Raw genomic sequence first — 23,009 nt, 5'->3', positions numbered from 1 at the left:
GGATAGAGATGTAGCGGCTCGAGGATGTGTATTAGACATTTTTGTGTGTCGAAAAACCTGAAATCTTCGGCATTCCGCTAATATCCCAAAGGTCCCCGTGATGGGCCAGCTGTTTTTTAAAAGAATGGTCTATAGAGAAAAATGAACATTTGATGAAATGAAGTTATCCCAAATGTTTTTTTCTTGCTTTCTTTTTTTTTGAAGAATGATAATGCTGCTCTTTTCCATACAGGAACACATGATTTGAAATGTTTTATTTCTGCCATTGAGTCAATTGTGACTTTTTATCTCACAATTTTGGCATAACCGGCTTTCCGTAACGACACCATTTGACTTGCTACAGGCCGTGACAACATCATGACTAATTTTACGAAGCTTTAAATCAGGGTTATATATTCTATGCAATATCGCTTGTGATTTAACCATTACGACTTTTGGCATTTCTTCATAGTTCTTTTTCAGTAATTCTTCAAAACCTCTCTTGCACAGACAAAAAATGGTAGAGAAGTCGCTTTTGAGTAAAACGATTCCCTCGAAGGCTCCGGAGAAAGCTCAGACGTTTGATTGTTGGTTAATGTATTGTATTTTTTTTAATTTTTACTGTACATGCATCTCTGAAACTCACCGGTTGCCTATACTGATGATATTTTGCAGCCAAAAAATAAAAATGACTTGTCTTTAACAAAGGTAACTTCAATAACGTTCCACTTTCCATTATACATTAACAGACATTTTAATTTAAAATACGGATAAAAAAAAAAAAAGCCGCTATGTGTCAGCTAGCCAAAAATAGGCACGTGTTTGTCAGTGTGTGTGAGTGATCGTTCCACCTCTCTGCACTTGATTTATGGGAAAAGTAAAACACTCGTACATATCCATTCACACACACACACACACACACACACGCACGCGCGCGCACGGAGGTATTCTAGCACTCGGTTGGATGTGTCTCAGCTGTCTAGCGCTGAACATGTCCTACTGCCTTTTCATGATCAGTCACCAAGTCAGAGGAGACGCTGCGTGCATGTGTGTTCGTCTGCGTCTTCACCCTCGTGCGTCTGTCGTGATTGTCTAAGGACTGGAACAAGGCAAGCAAATCAAAGAGACACGGTCTGCTACATCGCAGAGTACAAGTGCCCACATTATGGGGCGAGCTTAAATGTGTCCGAGAAAGAGCTTCAGATGAAAGACAGCACTATTTCAGTGAGAGAGAGAGAGAGAGAGAGAAGGGAAAAAACAGAGGCAATGAAGAAAGGATATGACAAGCTGCTCAAAAAAGCTGTTCGGAAAGCACAAAGCCACCTCAGTGTCTGGTGCATCTCCAACTCGACAGCAGATAGAGACAGACAGAAGCAGAAATTATTTGCATATACGGATAAGGGTGTTTATTTACTGATATAAAGTGCAGTGGGAATAGAGGAAAAAATATATTTATGGTATATATTTTATTCCTATATTCTACATACGTATAAAGCGCTAAGGCAGAGTTTATTATTTGGCGTTTTAGTGAGAAAATAAAATCAAGCAGAACTGTATTCCCGGGGGTCCTATAGCCTTGTGATACACTGCGTACAGTTTATATTTTCTCGCTTTCGCTCTGTTTCTCTTTTTAATGTATTTGGCACCACACAAGAGACAGGAACAAATCTAGCAGTCCGTGCGCGTTTGTAACAAGTAACTTTTAGTTCAAAAAAACACATATTTTCAGCGACCGTGCCAGTAGTACACAGAGTAATGTGTAAAGTTGTTTAGACGAAAAACACAAACACGGGCGGTTTTTAGCCAAATAGGCCTTGAGAGCTGACATCATGTTCATTATTCTTCCGAGCTTTGAGAAATGTCTGGAAATTCTGCTCCTCTTTTTCCAGTCCTGGAATCACATGCTCATGAGCAAAACATCTGCTTTCCTTTACAAGTGGAGTAAAAACCATGCACGTTTTCATATTTTCGCGGTTATCGAGGAAAGTGAATTTAGGAATGATTTGCATTATAATCGTGATACGTGTTAGCGTAACAAAATTAAAGTAAAAAAATAGTCATAAGGACAAAACTGCATTTTTAATAATAAAAATCTAATATTAAATATATATATATGTATATATATTTATTTATTTATTTTTTAGTTTAATGGCCTGTACATTTTATTTTGTGTTATGCTTCCTGATGGCCATAAAAGGAAGTCACTGCATGGAGCGTCACGGTAAAGAGAGGTGTGTGAATGTTGTCACGAGCTAACGAGTCCTCGTATACCCTGCTTGAAACGCTGCCAAACTAGCATGTAGTAAATTCCTGGGTGTCGCGTGTTGATTTACAGGTAATATTGTGTTCGCAGCCAATTTCCCTCAGTCTGCTAAAGTTTGAGTCCCTCTCAATACTCTATGAATCCATTCTTGGCTTCAATCCCTTGCCGGCTAATCTTAGATTACTCCTTTGCAAATTTACTCTGAATCCACCTCAGGCTGGGTGATTTATGGTTGTTATTACCCATTTTATCCTATGTGTGCTAAAGCTCAGTGCTTGCAAAAGCTGTTAATTGCTTAATTCTGGAGATAAGACAGTGAGCATGACTGGAGTCGCCAATCATTCACTAGTGAAGACATTTTTTAGCGCTGCTGCAAAGGCAGGTCTTGCACCAAATTTGGTGCGTAATGTATGCTACAGACCATGTATGCTACAGACATGATTGATTGTGCTTTTACTTAAGATAACAGACTTATTTCCACCTAGCGGAAAATGTCACCCAGAACAGGCCAAAAACTAAATAGCAACTCTCTGTAAACTAACAGGAGCACCCTTAAAAACCACATAGCAGCTTCCTGGAAAGCAACCAGAATACACCCTAGCAACTGCAGAGCAACTTCCTGGCAACCAACAACAATAATCTAGCAACCCTATAGCAACTCCCTCTAAACCAATCAGAACACCCTGGCAACTGAAGTAGCACCACTCTGTAAACCACCCAGAGCACTATAGCAACTCCCTGAACAACCAACCAGAACACCCTAGCAACTCCCTGGAAACCACCCAGAATGCTGCAGCTACTCCCTGCAATAGCAATCACATAGAAACTCTCTATAAACCAGCCAGAACACCCTTGTCACTGCATAGAAACTCCCCGGAAACCACCCAGAGCATAATGGCAACTGCATAGCAACTCTCTAGAAACCACAGAAAACAACCTAGCAACCACATACAAACTAAATGGAAAACTATACAGTCAAAATTATGCAAAAAAAATGCTGCTGAGGTGAAAAAAATCCACAAATTGAGCCTCGTAGTAACTCCCTGGTAACAAACAACCGCAATCAAACTATGCAACCACATAGCAACTCAGCGGAAAACACCCTACAGTAGCAACCACACAACTCCCTGGCAACCAACTACAACACTCTAGCAATAGGAAGGCAAGTTTTGCACAAGTTTTGACTCATGTTTTCTTCATAAAATGTAAAACTGTAGTGTGGAGACGCGGCCTCTTATCAAGGCTGTTGTGATCTATTGTTTCTTCAGCGCTGAAAGCTATCAATGCTGTTATTGTCTCTTTTTTAATCCTTTGTCTTTTCCCATTAACAGTCAGTTGAAAGGCTGAGACAAACACGAATGAAGATTTATAACATCTCTCTTCTCCCTTCCTTCCCCCACATCATGAATTAAAGAACTGCATAGTGTTCCATGATGTGACTGGAGGATGGGTGATAGTAAATTAAACACAATGTTCCAGGCAATGTTCCTGAGAGAGAGAGAGAGAGAGAGTCTTCTTTGAGCCCCAGCTATGAAACCAAATAAATAAACTGATAAATAATAAAGAGCCGTTGAGGGCCTCTCTCCTTGGCCATGACATGACCTTCCTCAGATTTCCGGGCCTGTATTCACCAACCACCAAAAACACTTTAGATGTTTTTCAGTTTGTATTCGCTAAATATTATATGTACAGTATGTATGTATACTATTTAGCTGTTTTACTTTTAGATGACTTTTAATGTAACTTTAAATGAAAATACTTCATCAGAAAACATGCTACGATGTTAAATTATTGAAACATTAGCTTGAAATCTTGAAACCCACAAAATGTAATATAATAGTAGTAAATTTTAATCTGATTATGTAATCCAATTGATCATTGGTTACTACCAGCATATATATATATATATATATATATATATATATATATATATATATATATATATATATATATATATATATATATATATATATATATATATGCTGGGTATTCTAATGATCAATATTATATATATATATATATATATATATATCTCATTCTAACTTACCTTATCTCACCATGCAAAAAGAAATGAATTTGTCTATAACGGCCATGATGACAAACCTATTTCTTGCTGTTATTTTTATACTGCCCAGTTTTGTCACTGAATTAACAACTAGCTGCTCATTTCACTCAAGGCCACCTCAATTTGTAAATTTGGCCGTAAAATTGCGTGTAAGGAGAACATAATTTTGCAATTTGAAGAAAAAAGTCACCCGTGTGTGCGTGTGGCCAGTCTGTTCATTTAGTGACCTTTATCACGCTACTTTCATACAAAAATGTCCTTCCAAAACCAAGTTCGTTTTATTGAATTTTACCAAGGTTATGTTTCATTCATGCCATGCTCCCACATGCTTAATGGACATTACTATATATCTTAAGCCTAAAGGAGACATAAGTGAGGGAGTTGAACAATCCTTACCCTGTGATTTATATGGATATGGCAGTAAAATGGCAGTCTGGGATAACGTACCAGATTATAAATGACAGAACGACAGGGACTACCATCTGCCATCCTTTCACCCATTAGCCTGAAAAATGAAAGGATTTTAAGTCCAGCATACTTTTTTTTTTTTTAATTCTAAAAGAATACGTTAGCGGACGGGGTGACAAAATGCATGAGATCTGTGCTTTAATTGCATCTTGCACGGTTGGTTGGTCAAGACACATTCTCTGTCCACTTGGGTTTCTTTTAAATCATCTGAGTGTAAGCGAACAAGCCTGTGAAGCCAGAAATGGAGGTGGCTTAAGGACTCGGTGCTGCCAGGACTGTAACAGCAGAGGCTAGTAGCACTGTAAGCATTACAGCGATGAAATGTTTCATGCTGTTTTAGCTTGGACTCCAGCCCTGCACTAAAAGAGCATTGATCAAAGTGTGCTAGCATGGTGGCCAAAACAACTGAGAGGCACTTTAGTTGTTTCCGTGATATTTAAAGTAACAGTTCACTCCAAAATACGTCAATCATTTGCTCATCTTGCTCTGCTCCTTGATTATTTTCTTTTTATTAATGTTATTTTCTGAAGTGAAATGAAGTCAAGAGATGATTTTTACGCTCTTTTCCATAAAACAAATGGATGTTATAAATCAAGGAATGAATGAATGAAAATATTCACCTGTGGTATTAAAGAAAACTGGGATGCATGTTTGGACCCCATTCAAACGACAAGAAAAAAACCCTTCAAAATATCTTCTTCCCTTGAAATTTTGTTTCCTAGAAACAGCTATTATTAGCTTAGAAGGCATCAAATATAGTGCACACATCATATTGGCCACTTTCATAATCTTCTATTGCTATATTTCGAGCTTGTCAATGAATACAAATGTTCTAGCGAAGGTAATGAACACATGTATGTTCCCTTAACGCAGTTTTGCCAAATGACTTATTTAAACAAGGCACGACTGGATTGCTTTTTTGCCTTCTCACGCTCTGTCTGAACAATAATGGAGTGTAACGGATAATGGAATATATCTTGGTGCGATTCCAATGTTGCTAGCGGTACTGTATTGTATCAGTAAGCCAAGCTAAACAGCACTCCCCAGACGGGACTTAACAAATGTAATTTTTCATAATCCTTACATAACTGATGTAAGTGCATGAGCTAGTAGGAATAGAGGCAAAGCAGTGCATGTGAGGTGAAATGATTTTGCTGACTTTTAGTCTTCCTCTGTTACCCGATGAAGGAGTTAATGCACTAGTTACAGCAGGACTGGAATCATCTCTAGTGCAACACGTGAATTAACAAAGGATGTGTGGATTCAGAATATGAAACTAGCAATATATGTACCAATCCTTATGTAAATTGGGAATTTTCAGCTCATGCCGTGTAATTGCAAAAGAAGTTGATTTTGGACTACTCCAGTCTAGTCAAGATGCAGTCGTGTGAACATTGCGGCATATTAAGAGATGCAAATAGCTCATTAAAAGCATTCACTTTTAATAGCTACATTACATGATGAAACCAAAAATCAAAGTTTAATCTTATGCGTAAAACAAACAAGCACACCTGAACTCTAAATGCTAACTATACATGTTAGCATAAGTCATTTTTCTTACACCGAAGGTCTTTTCTTTCTCGTTTTGTCAACCATAGTTCAAGTCAATCATAATAGATTAACAAAAATGTATGGAGAGACTAACCTACAGATGATTGTAAGAAAAGAGGTGGAGTTTAGGCAGGTCACCTGAGAAGACAACTGATGCTTCACCGGGAGAATGACATTCTAAAGAAAAATTACAAGGTCAAAAAAGATAAATCATTCACAATAAGATGCATTTAGAAAATCGATAGGGTGGATTTCCATTTCTTGCTGATTTAAACGGCATTTCAGCAAATATCATCAAATCCACCTACAAAATGATTGGCAGGCAGAGATTGTTTCTGATTGGGTCTAAGGCTGTGTCCACAATCACATGTGCTTATTTTTAATAAAGAGTTACCTTGCGACCAGTCAAAAACGATGTTCTATATACTACATTTGCTACACGTGTGGTCATTTGCTGTATGGTAGGTGACCTACCAGCATCGGTTGTGTCTCTTTACTATAATTCACTAATACTACTCTCCCAGAGAAATATGCAATCAAGCGATGACTTTTAAAAAGGTGGGTGTGATTTTTACACAACTATTTTGGTTACATCTATCATTCACCTGTCATTTCAAAATATTCCACATCTCAGTTGAAAGAAAGCACTATAACCCTACATGCGTTTCATTTTAAAGGTTAAGTTTGTGTTCCGCATTGAATGACAAGGTTATTTGCGTGCTATCCAGGTCACATGTTTCCAAAGAAAAAGTTCTTTGTTGAGATCTAACTTCATAAGTCATGATATATGGATATTTTTTGGTCCGTTTCCACTGATTAAAGGGCCGTTAATGATGGCGAAATGGCCGAGGATAACATTTGAAGAGATGCTCTTTGAAAGCTGACCCTGAGACATGCTCTCTGCTTTCATCTCTCCCTCCCCTCGTACCCCATTTCTTTTACTCTTCTCTCTAGCTGTGCCTCGGTAAAGTAATGACAGCACTCCCAACAATGCAACCAGGGCTTTTTAAGTGGACCCGACTCTCTGTGATCCATATACATTGTCTTTCTGTCAAGTGAGAGAGGAGAATAGCTGGTGATTCGTGACAATTTTAAAGACTCCGCTGCCAGAGGCCGCTTTAAGGGGAAACGGTGCTGCATTTTTGACGGCTCTCAAGCGGCTGAATGTATCTGAGATGAATTGTGTGATTTGCATGAATATTTCTGCTTTATTGCCAGAGAGCTGTATGAGAGGTAATTGCATTATGAGTCCACGGAAAAATGATTGTGAGTGATAGCATTCTGTAACCTCCATACATGCATGTATATTGAGGTAGCAGTGAATAGCGGCAATCAAAATAGAGACTCGCTCCAAGAGACGATTTAAAAGCATATTGAAGCATTACATAAATTTTTATGCGTCATAGACAAGCGAGGCGGGAATGTTTCGAGTCCATCGTTTGGCTGAAATCCAATGGTCATATCAGTGCTCATTAAATCTCTTTAAAAGGGTTTAAATCAAAAGAAATGCGCATTTTTCTGATTTATTTTTTTTTTTTTAACTTGAAGGCCCACCAGAAGTGATAACTTGGTTGTGCAATTACACAGTAACAGTCGAAGAGAAAAGTTAATCTGACGCATCCCGTGCATCACAATGAGATCTCGTATACCTAAAGGGACCTGAAAGAAACACTCCCGCTTAGGCCATTCAGTGGATTCAAGTACCCCCACTTTCCAGTCAATTGATGGAGAACTTAAACCGACTTTCCATCCTACAGACTATAATGACTACGAAAGAAGCTCAAAGCGTTCCACGCTGTGGTTTCAACGTCAGGAATTGAATCTGTCTCGATCTGACAACGCTTCACTGGGAAAATGAGCCACTTTTGGGTTTAACGGAAAGGTGGTGCACTCTCTAGTTATCTGACGGATCGATACAACCAATCCAGCTCGGAGGAAGGCTGACTTGTAATGAGAGAACTCCGTAGGAACGACTGCCTCCGAATATAATATATGCCGTCAATAAGATGCAAGCAGATCGAGTCTGGAGGAGCAGCAGTGAAACTATGTTAAATAATGAGCAGGAACCATGTCTTCCTGACCCATATACTGTTTACCTCATTCTGTCTGCCTAGTTTATTCTCTATCCGTGATTCCCATCTTTGTTGATAAAGGGCCAAGTTGCCTAATCCACTTTTGGAGGCCGAGCCACATTATGCTGTCCCGTTTATCAAATCCAAACTCGATTTTTGCAAAGGTTAATGGCCAGGCTTGCAGGAAAAAATAGTGCAAAGGCAAATGTTTTAAGTGGAGCCCTTTGCAATTCCAAACAAGGGATAACATTTGCAGTCTGTATTTCGGATGCATCGGAATGACCTTTGTAAGAATCTGGCCTGATTAAACAGGTGAAGATAGTCGGGCTGCTTTGAGGGGAGCCAACTTTTCCACAGTCATTACAGTAAAACAAAACAAACAAAAAAAAAAACTTTTCCTGAAACCTTAGAATGAGTGTAGTTACTGCAGCGAGCGGCAACACAAAGGGACACGATAACAGAGAGAGGTTTGTCCCATAACCTTTTCGCTAGAAGGTCACACAGCAGAGGAATAGGAAAATGTAGTAATTTTTTATTGAGGTGAACTCGAGTCCTCTACGGCTTTGATGATGTTGTTAGTTGAGTAAAGTCATCCTGTTTTTGAGTGTCACATGATGGGAATGGTTGAACTATGACAGCGTTTTCCAGGGAATGTTGACATTCCCCATTGTTAAGCGTGAGCGATACCTCAAAGGGCCAATGAGTGTGTTGTTCAAGTTGGGCTACACGTTAATGTGTTTGTAGACACACGTTTCTGGATGATATAAGGGCTTGCTCCATGAGAACATCAAGGTTTCGGGATATCCAGGTGATGTAATGTACTTGGTTTGCTTTGCTAAGCGTTTGCTAAGCAAGGTACACTACACTCATTGTATTAGTCATATTACACTGATGTGTGTAATGTTTTTGGATATTAAAATATGGTCTTACTGTAATATGCAGGGATAACTAAAACCAAGCTATTTGATTGGTTTTAAAAAAATGAAACACTGTGCTTTGCTATCCAAACACTGTCCCGTTTGTTTTACCGTGACGCTTCACCCAGCAACACTGGCGCGAGTTTAGGGCGGGGTCATCTGTTCGTTCACCCAATGGCAGATGGAGGAGTGTTTTGAAAGCCTGTTCGAAAACAGACATTATTCTGATTGGTAACATAAATTACACACTTCTTCTTTTCATGCGTTATCTTTTTTTTATCTGACAGTATGCTCCATGCGTCAAAGCAAGCGTTGCGAACCCCTGCACCACAGCTCCAGTTAGTTTTATGCTTTTGCAAAATAGTAATTAACACGACACCGGTTTCAACTAAAAACCAGAAAACTTTTTATATGTTTTAGTCAGTCATTTACACGACACTGTAATGTCATGAGCATGCCTATTAATTTTTTGTTAACATTTAAGTCTACATAGTGACATCGCCAAATACTAGTGATTTTAGTTGTTTCCGCTGATTCAGGGAATTGATTTGATTATAATGTTGTCTGTACACGAAAAACCTTTTACAAATGCGAAGGGAAAACTTTTCAATTTTTAGTACATTGTTGTTCTGTAACTGTACCCTAAATGTCTTCGTTTATAACCTTAGCATTCTTGGGGCTTTCTCAGCTGTATACATTGTAAACGTAATAAGCGAACCGTAAGATTTTTTTATTTTTTTTTTATTTAAGTCTTTCACCTGATATAACGAGAAATTAACAGCTCTAGTGGACATGGTGCTTCCTGGTGGAAAATGTTAAGCTGTATTTAATACGGGCAGGTTGACCCATTCTCAGGTCCCGCTGTATTAAAAAGAGATTCTGAAGCCGCTGGCAGGCTTTGTTCTTGCACATAATTTATTCAGTGAGAGTGCTGGGAGAGTGCCGCTATTTTTCTGCTTCATGTTACCAGCGATGTCCCCCTGCCTGCTTCATTTGTATTGAATAATGTCATGCTGTCCCAGCCACTGAAATATCGGCCGCAAAAAACTCTTACGAGACTCATTTAATTTGCAAGCCGGTGTTTGCGCACGCTCCATTATCAGTGGGCCGCACCGCACCGCAGTTTTGTGGTCATCTCATGTCCTTTAATCATGGAAAGGTCCATCTCCTACAAAAACCCTGTGCTTTGATTGACTGGAGAGGAAAAGACAACTATCACTTGAATTTGAAGAGTGTTTTTTCTCTGACAGGGATGGTAAACCAAGTACGAAATTGGGGAAAATATGAAATTGTGAGGCGCAGAGACCACACTGAAAGTCTGGGATTTATTTATTAATATTACTAGTCTTTTTTATTTCAATTTCAACGTGTTTACATTTTATTAAAAGTAAAAAAACACAGATATCCAATATATAATAATGAAACAACTTTTAATTTATTTAGTCAGAGATATGATGAACATGGTTTTAATTTTTTGGTGAATTTTTTTTACAGGGTAGGTTACCATATAGAGGACGTCTGCAGACCCAAATTTATAATATTTAGACCTAATATTTAATATATGTCATGTGATATGACTCCATAATTCAAATTATTCATTTGTTAATTAATAAAACATGACATTTGTAAAATATAAAAAAAATTTAAGTGTACATTTACACAATGTATATTCACTCACAATAAATAAAATAATTTTTTTAATAATAATAACAATACCTGTGATGGTTACACCACACGCTGGAAACGCTTTTCCAAATGCACTTGCACCGCTGCGGAGATCAGGTGGCGTGGTTGTTTCATTCTGCTCCGTAGCATCTGTTTAGGCCCTGTCCAGTTGACATGCATGACGTGCAAAGCTAAGCAGTTCATAAATGCCTTTCATCAACTTAACATCTGTTTCACTTTTCTTTCTTTTGTCAGTCATCCAACGCATTACCAGCTCGATCAGTGCCTGTATAAACATATGAGAGTTTGGGGAACTAACCATGGCAGATGTATTTATAGTGATGTTCTTGGCCGTATATGTTCAGGAGCCCATCCGCTTGAATATGTTGTAACACACTACATACAATCACTCTCCTGGCAGCCCTAAAAATGATTGATAATGGAAGGCGGCCTCCTATTTTATAACCCCTTGTGTTGGCGTTCCAGCCTTGGCCGCCCGCCAAGAGGTTCCTGTGGATCTTTGCTTGTCCTTGCTGGTGTACTTTACTACCAGGAGAACAAACAAAGGTGACAAATTACACCAGCTCTTAAACCGCTATTATCCCTCGCTTACGAGTCTAGTAAAGCATCCATCTCTGATGACCACCTCATACATCTACGCCCAATTCATGGGAATTTTTTGACGTTTATAAATCGGATTTTATATAAAAACGTCATTTCGGTAAATGTTAAGTAAATGTAATCACCGGTTTATGGATGCATCAGCATATATAGATTAGAGTCAATTCAAATAAATGCCTTTATTAAACAGCTTTCCTTTAAATCCGAGGCAAGATGTCAAATTTGATCTATATTCCTGCAGGGCACTCGGTAAAGTTTAAACTTTATGGATGTTATATAAGGGGAAGAATTTATGACCTGCCCTGAACTTCACCTGTGTTTAGGAACATTGCTTATCCACGTGTTTTACATACGAAGCTCTTGGCAGCTTTAAAGCTACAAATGTGCACCGATTCATTGGGGGTTATTTAGCAAGAGCCTCGCAAGAAGCAATTCGAAACTATCTTCTGCGACGTTTTTACATACCAAATATGTGTTCGAACATGCCCGTAGATTACTTACAAATTGTAGTCCATTATGGTGATTTGGTTAATTGATTGGATTACACATTTTATACGATGTATTCTGAATATTTTTTCTAACCTAAAAAAAGAAACATTTTCCGTTCCACTTTGTTATCAACATTAATGACTCCATTAAAACCCAATCTGGGGTGGCTGAAAAAACTGAAGGAAGTTTGAAGTGCTGAAAAGCTAATAATTATTAACTAATAACTATTTGTGTGGTCTATAGCTTCTGTGTAATCACAGTCACCTGAACGGGCTGGTGTATTCAGTTCCATAAAACTGGAAGGCTTTCTAAATGTTGACAGGAAATGTAATAAAATATACAGTACTTAAGTTTTAGAAATCTGAATATGCAATCTAGATCACATGTAATCAGTTACTACCCAGCACCCTGCACACTACTCTTCATTCAAATCCAAACGGAAAAATACAGTGTACATAAACACGACTGCTTCTTTATCCAGCTGGACCTTAAAACTGGAGAAAAATGAGTTCGTGATGGCTACCCCTACAAACGTAGCCCTTCTTCGATCGCAAAATGTTGCGTTTAGCTGGTGACTAGCTAACCTTTTCTGCTTCCAATTTATTGGAAGATTCCCCCAGATGAATTGTTACAACATGTAGAGCCTTAAACGTTTCCTGGACGTCTAGAGTTATTAAGAACGATGCAGCGCAGAGCAGGGGTTGCCTTCTTTCTCTGGCTCGATTATGACAATGACTTGCAGAATGACGGATTTCGTGAAGCTTACAGGGCGAGAAGGGGATGCTGGGATAGATTAACCTTGAGAAGTCATTGCATACTGAAAACCTAGTTATCTGACAGGAAAGCGCGGCCCCCGTGGGAGGTTCAGGCTTAGGTAAGGACAGAAATGGACAGGGGCGCGATATCAAGCGTGTGTTCTGAATGATGTCGGAAGGCTTGCCGTAAGTCGGGTCAAGTGTGTTTCTGATTGAAAGCGTTAATAGAAACCGCCTGTTGAAAGATCGGCGGCGCGTACGTCACGCACATGCGAGACAGATCTCCCGAACACAAGCGCGTGCTTTTATCGGCACTAAAAATGCAGTAATGACGACAGTTCTGCAAAAACGAGAGCCTGCTTGCTGATGCAATCGGGTCATGCAAAGTTAAAACGGTTCGTTTTACCAGCATATGACCAGACACACTCACTGGTTCACCCCTGATGCTGTCTTTGCTTTTTATTTTACACGTTCACCAAAGGGCGACCGTACATTGATAATTGGGAATAAACAAACCGCGTGCTACGTCAGGTAGCCCAAGACCTATCCGTGGCGAGCTGATTAGAAAATTGATTTCCATTGAGGAGGACCTGACGCTGTGACAAACCGTACAGCTGATAACATGTGTGAACATGCGGCACATTTTAAGACCCTCCCCCCAGCAAATGGTTCAACAACCCACGCAGTTCCCTTAACAAATATGTCCACCAGCCCAACACCATATGCAGTCTGAATGTTGCACGTACACCCCATGGGAGTCTGTTCAGAAGACAGTGGATATTATTAGTCGTGCTTGTTAAAGCACATTATTATTGCTTAAACTCGCGGTTAGCATTTTTTTAAGATGTAACGAAAGAGAAATAAATCATTGAGAGAAGCGTTTGGGAGTCGATGAGCAAGTAAGATGCATATTATAAGACCACGAAAGCTCTTTGAACTGTTTTTGGGGACCACTAAAACCAAAATGGGGCACTTTAACAATGGCTTTGGCTTTTAAAATGTATTAATATTCACTATTTCGATTATAAGCATACTTTTTCAGAATAACACAGCGAGGACAACGGAGTAGCACATCAGGGTTAACCCGAGCAATGGGTTTTGCAGCTGTATGATTTATCAAAGACGACTGGGCGTTAGCCATATTCACATCCTAATAGACTATGTTAATATTTGTCTTTCATCCAAAGTCCACAAAGTTTATCAGTAAGTGTCTATTGTATTTTTGAAGACACACCTTTTTTTTTAGTAGAAAGAGGTCATGTGTCACTGTTAGCAATTAAAATATATTTGTTTGGCAGCTTTGGCCTTGGTAAGACTTTAAACTTCCAACTTTAAGTATGTTCAAAGGCGTATGAGTAAATGTTTATATTGCTGATTGTATGCAATAACCTAAATATATACACTTAAGTGTTACACTATACACTATTTTTGTGCACTTGTGGCATTTTAATCACAGTGTATTATAATTTATATTACATCTATCGGCTGAACTTTTGGACAACTTAAATAGGACTTAAATACATATTAATATCCAGTTTCATTGTGTGCTACTAAAAAGTGTACTACTTTAAAATAACATTATTAAAATGCGATGAACACAAAGTGCACTTTAAAGCCTTCCGTTTAGTTATTATTACATTTGATCTGCGACCTGCATAAGTGCACGATCGAAGCATTTAAGTTCTTTTCACAAGGAAATCTTTCTCAGAAATGCATTATAAATTAATATTTTACCTAAATATGAACGCTTTGTCATCTGTGTTTTTACCCTGCTTTTTTTCCTCCCAGGTAATAAGAGCGTACATTAACCAGGGCTTGTCAAGCACAAAAACACACCATGAAAGTGCCTAGTCCAAGTCTGCTGTTCCTTCAGAACATGAGTACAACTTTCCAAGTCTGCCATATGGTTCAGAAGATTCCAGAATATGAACCGATGAATCATACTGACCACTTTTATGGTGCTTTTTTGTTCCTTTGGAGCTTTACGGCCGCCACATACTTTCATCTGGTGAAGAGCCGCCAGGATATTCTGCAAAATATCCCACAGAAATCCTCCGCAGAAGAACAAAAAGTCAAGTAACAGCAACGAGTTTCAGTAAATAATGACAGAACTTTCTGTTTTTTATTGTAAAAGCTAGCATTTCTTATGGGAATGATGTCTTTTTGAGCGCTTGGCTTAACTCTGGGAGCTGGGAGGCTCGCATGTGAGCGTTTTCGCACGTTTTAGGTGTAGACTTAAAAAGAAACACAAAAAAAACCTGTTGTTTGTTTGTTTGCTTCGGCAAACATCACATAGACGCGTTCTATTCCTCATCGGCGAAACGATTCTCTGTACTTTTAATCGGCAAACAAACAGCGCAGGGCGCCTTTCACGATTCCATCGCTATTTGTTTACATTTACACTTTTCTCTTTTGCTTTCTCTCTCTGTCTTTCTCCCTGCCTTCATAAAACTGGCACGGCTGAGTCCCACGAGACAGATTCCACCTTCACTCTGAAAGGATACCCATCTGCCCTGCAGCCAAATTCCTGCCATGTTTTCTGGGAACATTACTCTGCTTTTGAAATCCTCCCATGGTGGGGCAGGAGCTTCTCTTTCAGGGCCAAATGCTACAAATTATTTAAAAGGCAGACACCAAAGTGACAGTCTCCAGTGGGCCTTTATCTACACGAGAGAAAAACTCAGAGCGCCAGTGAATGAGAGACCTGGGAGAGGGCAGCAGTCCTGCGAATATTTGTGGAGACTTGAAAATTGCCGTGAGATAAAACCACGCTGAAAAGATTACGTAAGAGAGATTAATAGTTCCTCTATGATTGAACTCTTTGTAGTAACCACAGATGCTTTTGGAGAAGATACTCTGCTTCATATAACCGGGCCGGACTACGCTGAAAAGATTGTTTTTGGTTTTAAAGAGGGTTGTCTTTTACTCTCTCTCGTGTTGTTCGAACTCAACTTTCCTTGATTTGAAGAACGCTCCCATTGATATATAGTTGGATAAAAGTTGCCTATTTGAGGAACTGGTAATCAATCTATCCATTGGTATCCATTGGCAGCATTTTAATCCAAAAATTGTCATTTGATTGACAGAAGTTATTTGATTTTTTTTTTTGCAATTTATGACTGGTTGCTTTCGTTGCCCTGAAAATAAAAAGCTGTGTAAACACTCTTCGAACATACTTTTTTCATCAGTTTCCCTTTTTGTTTTGTCGCTGTTGACTGACCTTCATGCCTTTCCAAACCTTTATTATTGTCTTTCTTCTGTCGAGCACTAAAGAAAGTTCTAAAGGAGCTATAGTTATATTCTGAAGAATATCTCCAAAAACTATTTATCACAAATAGGCCACAATTTAAGTAAAACAAGGGACCGTTTTTTATTAGTACCATAAAAACTGGTACATTTATATATACACAGATTTCAGAGGTAATATAGTTCTGTCTGATCATTTGACTTGGAATATTATATATATATATTCCACACATCTTCCACATATTCAAACTCGGTCTTCATGTACCCGATTGAAATGAACACAGAGTGAGATTTTAAAGCTGCACCAGACCTTTGCATTGAATAATGACATATTTTTCTGTCTGTTCCTCGCACAAAGTTATTATTTGATTTGAAATACAACGCACCAGTCATCTAGACTGCTTTAATCTTTTTTAAGATGTTTTCATTTATTTATTATTATTTTTATTTTTGGGTTTTGACCACCCATGCGTGCCTTCATCGCTGGGAAAAGAGCAGCTTAAACATTCTTCAAATGTTCTTCTTTTTTACTACCAATATTTCCTCTTTGTGTCAATCCGGATCTACATGACTTTCTTTCTTTTGTGAGATATCACGAAGAACAAAAAAAAAAAAAAATCTAAAGAAAAGTAATATTTTAAAACGAAGAAACAACTTTTAATCACACAGTGATTAATCACAAAGAGGGTATAAATTCTTAGTACCACAAAATTAGTCTATATGACATGTGGAACGGGCCAAAAATACATTATTTGCTATTCAAACTTAATTGAGATTTCAGAGATACTCGAGGCTGTTCCTCACGCAAAGTTATCTTGATTTGGAATAAAATGCACAAGTGATGGACTACTTTTGTCTTTATTTTATCATGCTTTTATTGCCATTTTTGGCTACTGTTTGCTTTCATTGTCTGGAAAAGAGCAGTGAAAGAGGTTGAGTAAATGATGACAGAACTTTCAAAACTAAGTGAACTCTCCCTATAATTGCTGTCATTTGGATGGAAAACAAAGCCGTGCAATTAAAGCTATTGAAGTCTGCCTGTGTTCTTGCGACTCTGAAAGTATCTGTGTGTGTGTGTGTGCGAGATAGCCTTCGCATTTTTCCCGAGGTCAGAAAGATCTCAGGGATTTGCCTGAGGTTCTCCTGGTTGGCTTCAGCCAGCAAATCTTATCTTCCATGTTGAGCCCTCCTGACTTTGACCTGGCATACATCAGCATACATTCCCAGAGATGTCACCACGTCTGACCCCTACACTCATGATCGGCACCCTGTCGTCCACACTTATCCGAGTTGTCCTCCCTTATGTACGTATACCCTCTGTGACAACCTCCAGATGTAGAACAGCCATGTCCCTGCTTGGGTAACGTTTTCAGACAAAGAAGCGTACCTCGAACAACCAGTGGTGCAAAATGGTACAATTAAGGCCAAATTTACTAAACGGGGGCAAATTAGAGTGAGACCACAATCCCATATAAAGCACTAAAGGGAGTGAAAATTCTGCTGGTGATTCACTGACAATGAACAAAGTAAAGAACACAGACTTGTTTCCATTAAAAGCAATGCACTCTACCAAGAACAGCTCAAATTAGCCAATAATCGCAGCCAAGTCTAACACAAAATGGGTTAGGACATGCTTATTCCTGTTAAACGTTAAATAGTAAGGCAAATAATGTAGTAAAACGCCTTTCCTGCTAACTTTTTTACTGCACCTTTTTACAAATCACGTTATAGCGGTCAAACCCAAATAAGATTAAACTAAATGTATCCCGTGGAAACCATTCGTCCTTTTGAATTCGGACATTTCAACGCAGTCTCGCGACCAATTCGTGCGTATTTTACAAGGTGGCTAACTCGTACGTATTCGTACGATTCGTTTAAAAGCCCAGAGACGGGTAGGTTTGGTGTAGGTCGTTCGCGCAAATTCATACGGATTGGCAACTCGTAAAATACGTACGATTTAGCAAGAATTATATAAATTCATACGAGTGCGGTTGAAGGTGGTACATATGAACTCACACTTTATTTGAGTGAGGTTCTACGAATTTATACGATTTAGCCACTTCGTAAAATACGTACGAACTGCCGCGAAATCGGGGCTGGACATTTCGAATCGATAAAAATGGTACTTTAAAAGCTTTTAGAAAGCTCCTCCCACCATAAGTGTCATATTACTAAATGAATCAGTCTGAATATTTTTATTTTATTATTATTATTACTTTTTGTATGACTTTATTTATTCCGAGAAGCACAAAATAAGATTTTTGCCTGTGAGAAACGTATTTTTTAAGCAAAGAATTTAGCCGCTCATGCGTCGTTCTTGAAAATAAAATGTCAGTTTTGATATTTTGCATCTAATGCAATGAAATTAATTTTTAAGAGTGACTTCGCTGTCCAAATACATTTAGGGGCAAGTGGAGAAATTAAATCCTAGGGGGAAAAAAAACGTTCCTACATGCATGAAAAGTGAATTAGGGAGGATGTTTCAGCGAGATTTAATTGATGGATTGCCTGCTTGTTGGCAAAACAGCCCGGCCTCCTCCAAGACTCAATTTTTCATCTAGTATGTGGTCTGCTGTCAAAAAGTTTAGCCTTCCCTGCTGTGTGTGAACCCTCTTCTGTGTGATTAGCGCTAACGGTAAAGTGTTAATTCTGCTTGTGCAAATCCACACGTCACACGCTGATTTCCAATAATGCATCGTGCATGTGCTTTTGCCCGAACTGCTTCGGGTTGCACATTAACGGAAACAGATAGTGAAATCATTTCCTGTTATGGAGTTTCGATAGCGTATTGTTTGGTATCCTGGTAACGCTACTATGACAACAGCAAGGGATGCTTGCTTATTCAGTCTTTTTATTTTGTTGTTTTGAACACTGTGAAAGTCTCTTGTGTGTTGAATTTCTGGCCTGCATTCTAGATTATGTTTATTATAAGTTTATCAATTATGTGATATTGTTAACTAAAACCATTAAAAGAATTTTTTTAAATATATATATATATATATATATATATATATATATATATATATATATATATATATATATATATATTAGGTGAAATCAAATAGGTATATATATTTGGTGAATATAATAATAATTAATTAAAATAACTAAGATGAATAAAAATACAGCTATATAGCAATGTTACAAACTAAAAACTAATAAAATCACTCAAATTTAAATTAAAATGGCAACTCAAAAATGTAAATATTAACATACACATATAATCATATATATCCTATATTGATTTTATATATTAAAATCCATTATTGTAACATATAATGTAATAGTATTTAAATAATAAAAATCTTTTACATTTGTTTAGAATTTTTTTTTTTAAATATTAAGTACTAAAATCATTTTTAATTGTTTAAATAGTTGTTTAAATAGACCTAGTTTTTTTCATGATTTACCATTCAGTACTGAACATGCTATCTATTTGACGAAAAACGTTTTTTCAATTTAATTTAATAATAATTTGATCAAAACTTTGTTTACTTAAAAGCTAAAAAATGTTATCATTGTCCCGTCTCTATTGTTTTTGTCTCGTGTCACATGCTCTGTGTGCCCTGCCTTTTAGTTCTAGTTAACTGTATAATTGTCTTCAGCCGTGTCTCGTTAGTTTAGTTACGTTGTATATTTAAGTCCTGTGTGTTTGTCTTCAGTTTGTCCGATTGTCGAGGTTACCTACTTGTGGTTTATGTTCTGCCTTGTTCTCTCGTATCTCTTGAATCAGAGGCTGATGTCAGATGCGTTGCGAGAGAGAGAGAGAGAGAGAGAGAGAGAGAGAGAGAGAGAGAAGAAGAAATACAGATGAGTCAGACTCAACTGATGATCAGCAGTTCACCGGAGCCTGTTCTGCGTGATCGGTTAAGCCACGCAACACGGCGTATGTGTATATGTGAGCATCATGGGAAGAGCGCGGGGTCAGATGTCGAAGTCTTTAAAAGTCATGAGGTGCGGAGGAGCTTATAAAAATTTGAACGGTAACATCATTTACACCGTGCACGCTCAGCAAGAAAACACGGGTTTGGTGGCGGCGCCGGGGTCGAGGGAGGTCGAAGGTCACGATAGATTACATGTGTAGGCAGCGCCGAAAAAGAGAGAAGGAGGACCTGCTTATCAATAAAGGCATGATCTCGTTCAGGACATGGAGAAACAGAAACTTCATTTTACATTTTAAAGCATAAGAATAACACGTTTAATGTACGCAGACAAACATCAGTATTACTACGGTGGGTACAGAATGATATTTATTATTAAAACTATTTCTGAAATTTATTATTTGTTGCAAAACTATATCTAATCAGCAATTTCTAGGTTTTGTAAAAATTATTGTGTGTATGTATGCATCTTTAAAAGATTTTTTTTTACAGTATATATATATATATATGTATATATATATATGTGTGTGTGTGTGTGTGTGTGTGTGTGTGCAGATAATTTTTTGTCTTTTTTTTTTCCCCTTTTTTTTTTTTATTTTATTTAGTATTATTTATTTATTTTTGGTTTATTTGTTTAAATTCAGGTCACTTCATATAACCTTAATATGTTTAAGCGCCCCAAAAAGTAACAAAAAATAAAATAAATCACAAATTAAAACATAGAGTGGATGAATTCAAGTCATTGTATGCATGAATTTATTCATATAATGTATGAATTGAATGCATTTGTATGTTTTTTTGATCATAAAATGTTTATTGTTTTGGTAAAATAGAAAGAAAGGGGGTCATTTAATTGAAAGTGAATGTCAGAAAGCAAAAGAAAGGAAGTGCTTTTTTAAACCATAAAACCATAATGTCTGACAAATGAGTGCAGCTCTCTTCAAAACATGATTTCCAGGGAATGTTTCATCATCCGCGGTGCCTTGACTTCAATGGAACTGAGATTTGAATCAATAACGCGGCTTAGCGGTAGGCAGGAAGTCAAGCGGCTTCAAGCAGGTGCAACTTCCTGGCGGTGTGCAGCGGGGGGGGTGGGGGTGGACTTCTGGAGGGGAGGTTAAGGAAGTTTGTCTCCAGAGTTGAGAGGCAGGATACGCGAGGAGGATGGGAAATATAGTAGGAAAGGAGGAAGGATGTGGGCTGAACCTGTGACAGAGGAGAGGATGGAGTCGTTCATTAGTGCCAGCGCTGGAGGTTCACAGGAGACTCATTGTCTCACGGTGGGCCTGATGATGTGGAAAGAGAAACAGTGAAGTCATCAGACAAAGTCGGGAGGGGGTCCCCAGCAGAATGAAAGGGAAAGATACGGATTGATGGTGGAAGTTTAGTGACACGCTCCCACTTCCAAGATTAGTGACGCTTACATCAGGTCTGCTCAACACTGATAATAATAATAATATAATAAATATATATATATATATATATATATATATATATATATATAGAGAGAGAGAGAGAGAGATTTTTAATTATTTATATGATATAACATAATACAGTTTTGTGAGACAATGTCAAAAATGTTAAATCTGGTTAAAAAAATGAATGTTAATGAATGTTTATTGCATTATTTTAGTGTCATGTGTTACCATTAATCTGGAAAATGTACAATGTTCTGTAATGTTATATATATATATATATATATATATATATATATATATATATATATATATATATATATATATATATATATATATATTTTTTTTTTTTTTTTTTTTTTAATTTTTTAACAAACTTTAACTCCAAATTTAACATTTTTGACATTGTCTCAAAAAACTGTATTATGTTATATCATATATATAATTTAAACATTTTATGTTATATTATATTATAGACACTATTATACGTCACAAAAAAAAAATATCTATCTATCTATCTATCTATCTATCTATCTATCTATATAACTATAAAATAATATATACACTTGTAAATATTTCCTAAATAATCCAGGTGTAAACAAATGCATATGCTATTCTGTTAAAAATAGACATATTTGAGCCTGTTGACCTAATTCAATTCAGAGCCTTTCAATTTTGATTTGCTCATGAAGTTCCTGTAGATATTTGTGCTATTGCATGTTTGCTAAACACGTTAGCATGTGTATCCTGTCTATAGCTGAGATGTGTAAGATGACACAGCAGTATCCTGTTTATTGACTGCAAACAGGAAGCTCACACAAAAGCACAGCGAACAGACACACAGCTACATTATGCTCTCTCTCTCTCTCACACACACACACACACACACACACACGCACACTTTATCAGTCCACGTGCAAAATCTTCATTTATTTTAAGTCTGAATCGCAACAAATTTTTTTAATACGTAGAATGTGCAAATGAAAACAATTCAATTTTAAGGAAATTTTATTGCATTTATGTATTTTTTCCCTTCGGTGTTTTACAATTGCTCAAAACTGTTTGACCATTTCTTTGAAACGTTCAAAATGTCAGTGCATCTGATGGCAAAATATCAAAAGTGGCATGTACTGCAAAGAAAGACTGCACACTCTTCCAGAAAAATAATGTAGAAAACAGACGGATGGTCTGGTGACATTATGTGTACCTTTCTTACTTGAGCAAACAATAAATCATATGATGCGTCTCCGGGCATGGAGGTGAAACACATCTTGGGTTTAGCGATGGCTGTTCACAGCCGCTCTGACAGACCTGACATTAATGTTATTGGAACAATGATCTCTTGTGTTCGCCACAGGATATCAAAACTTCCTTTGAACGTTTCTTTGAATCAAACCACACTGTGGAAATGTAATTTTTGTGTGACGTGTCACATTTTCTCTATATGCTCGGAGGGAATAATAACATTTATATCGACTGTAAACTAAATCGGACAAGGCTTTTGACTTTTGACTGGTGGACCGAAAGACCTGACTAGCTACATGTACATCTCAAAAAGAAATGCTTGTGTGCCAGGGTACAAGTTTTCTTTCAAAAGGCAATGTTTGCTAAGTTCAATAATT

This window comes from Puntigrus tetrazona, chromosome 24 (assembly GCF_018831695.1).
Source record: "Puntigrus tetrazona isolate hp1 chromosome 24, ASM1883169v1, whole genome shotgun sequence".
Classification (NCBI taxonomy): domain Eukaryota; kingdom Metazoa; phylum Chordata; class Actinopteri; order Cypriniformes; family Cyprinidae; genus Puntigrus; species Puntigrus tetrazona.
This window is presented reverse-complemented; position numbering follows the sequence as displayed.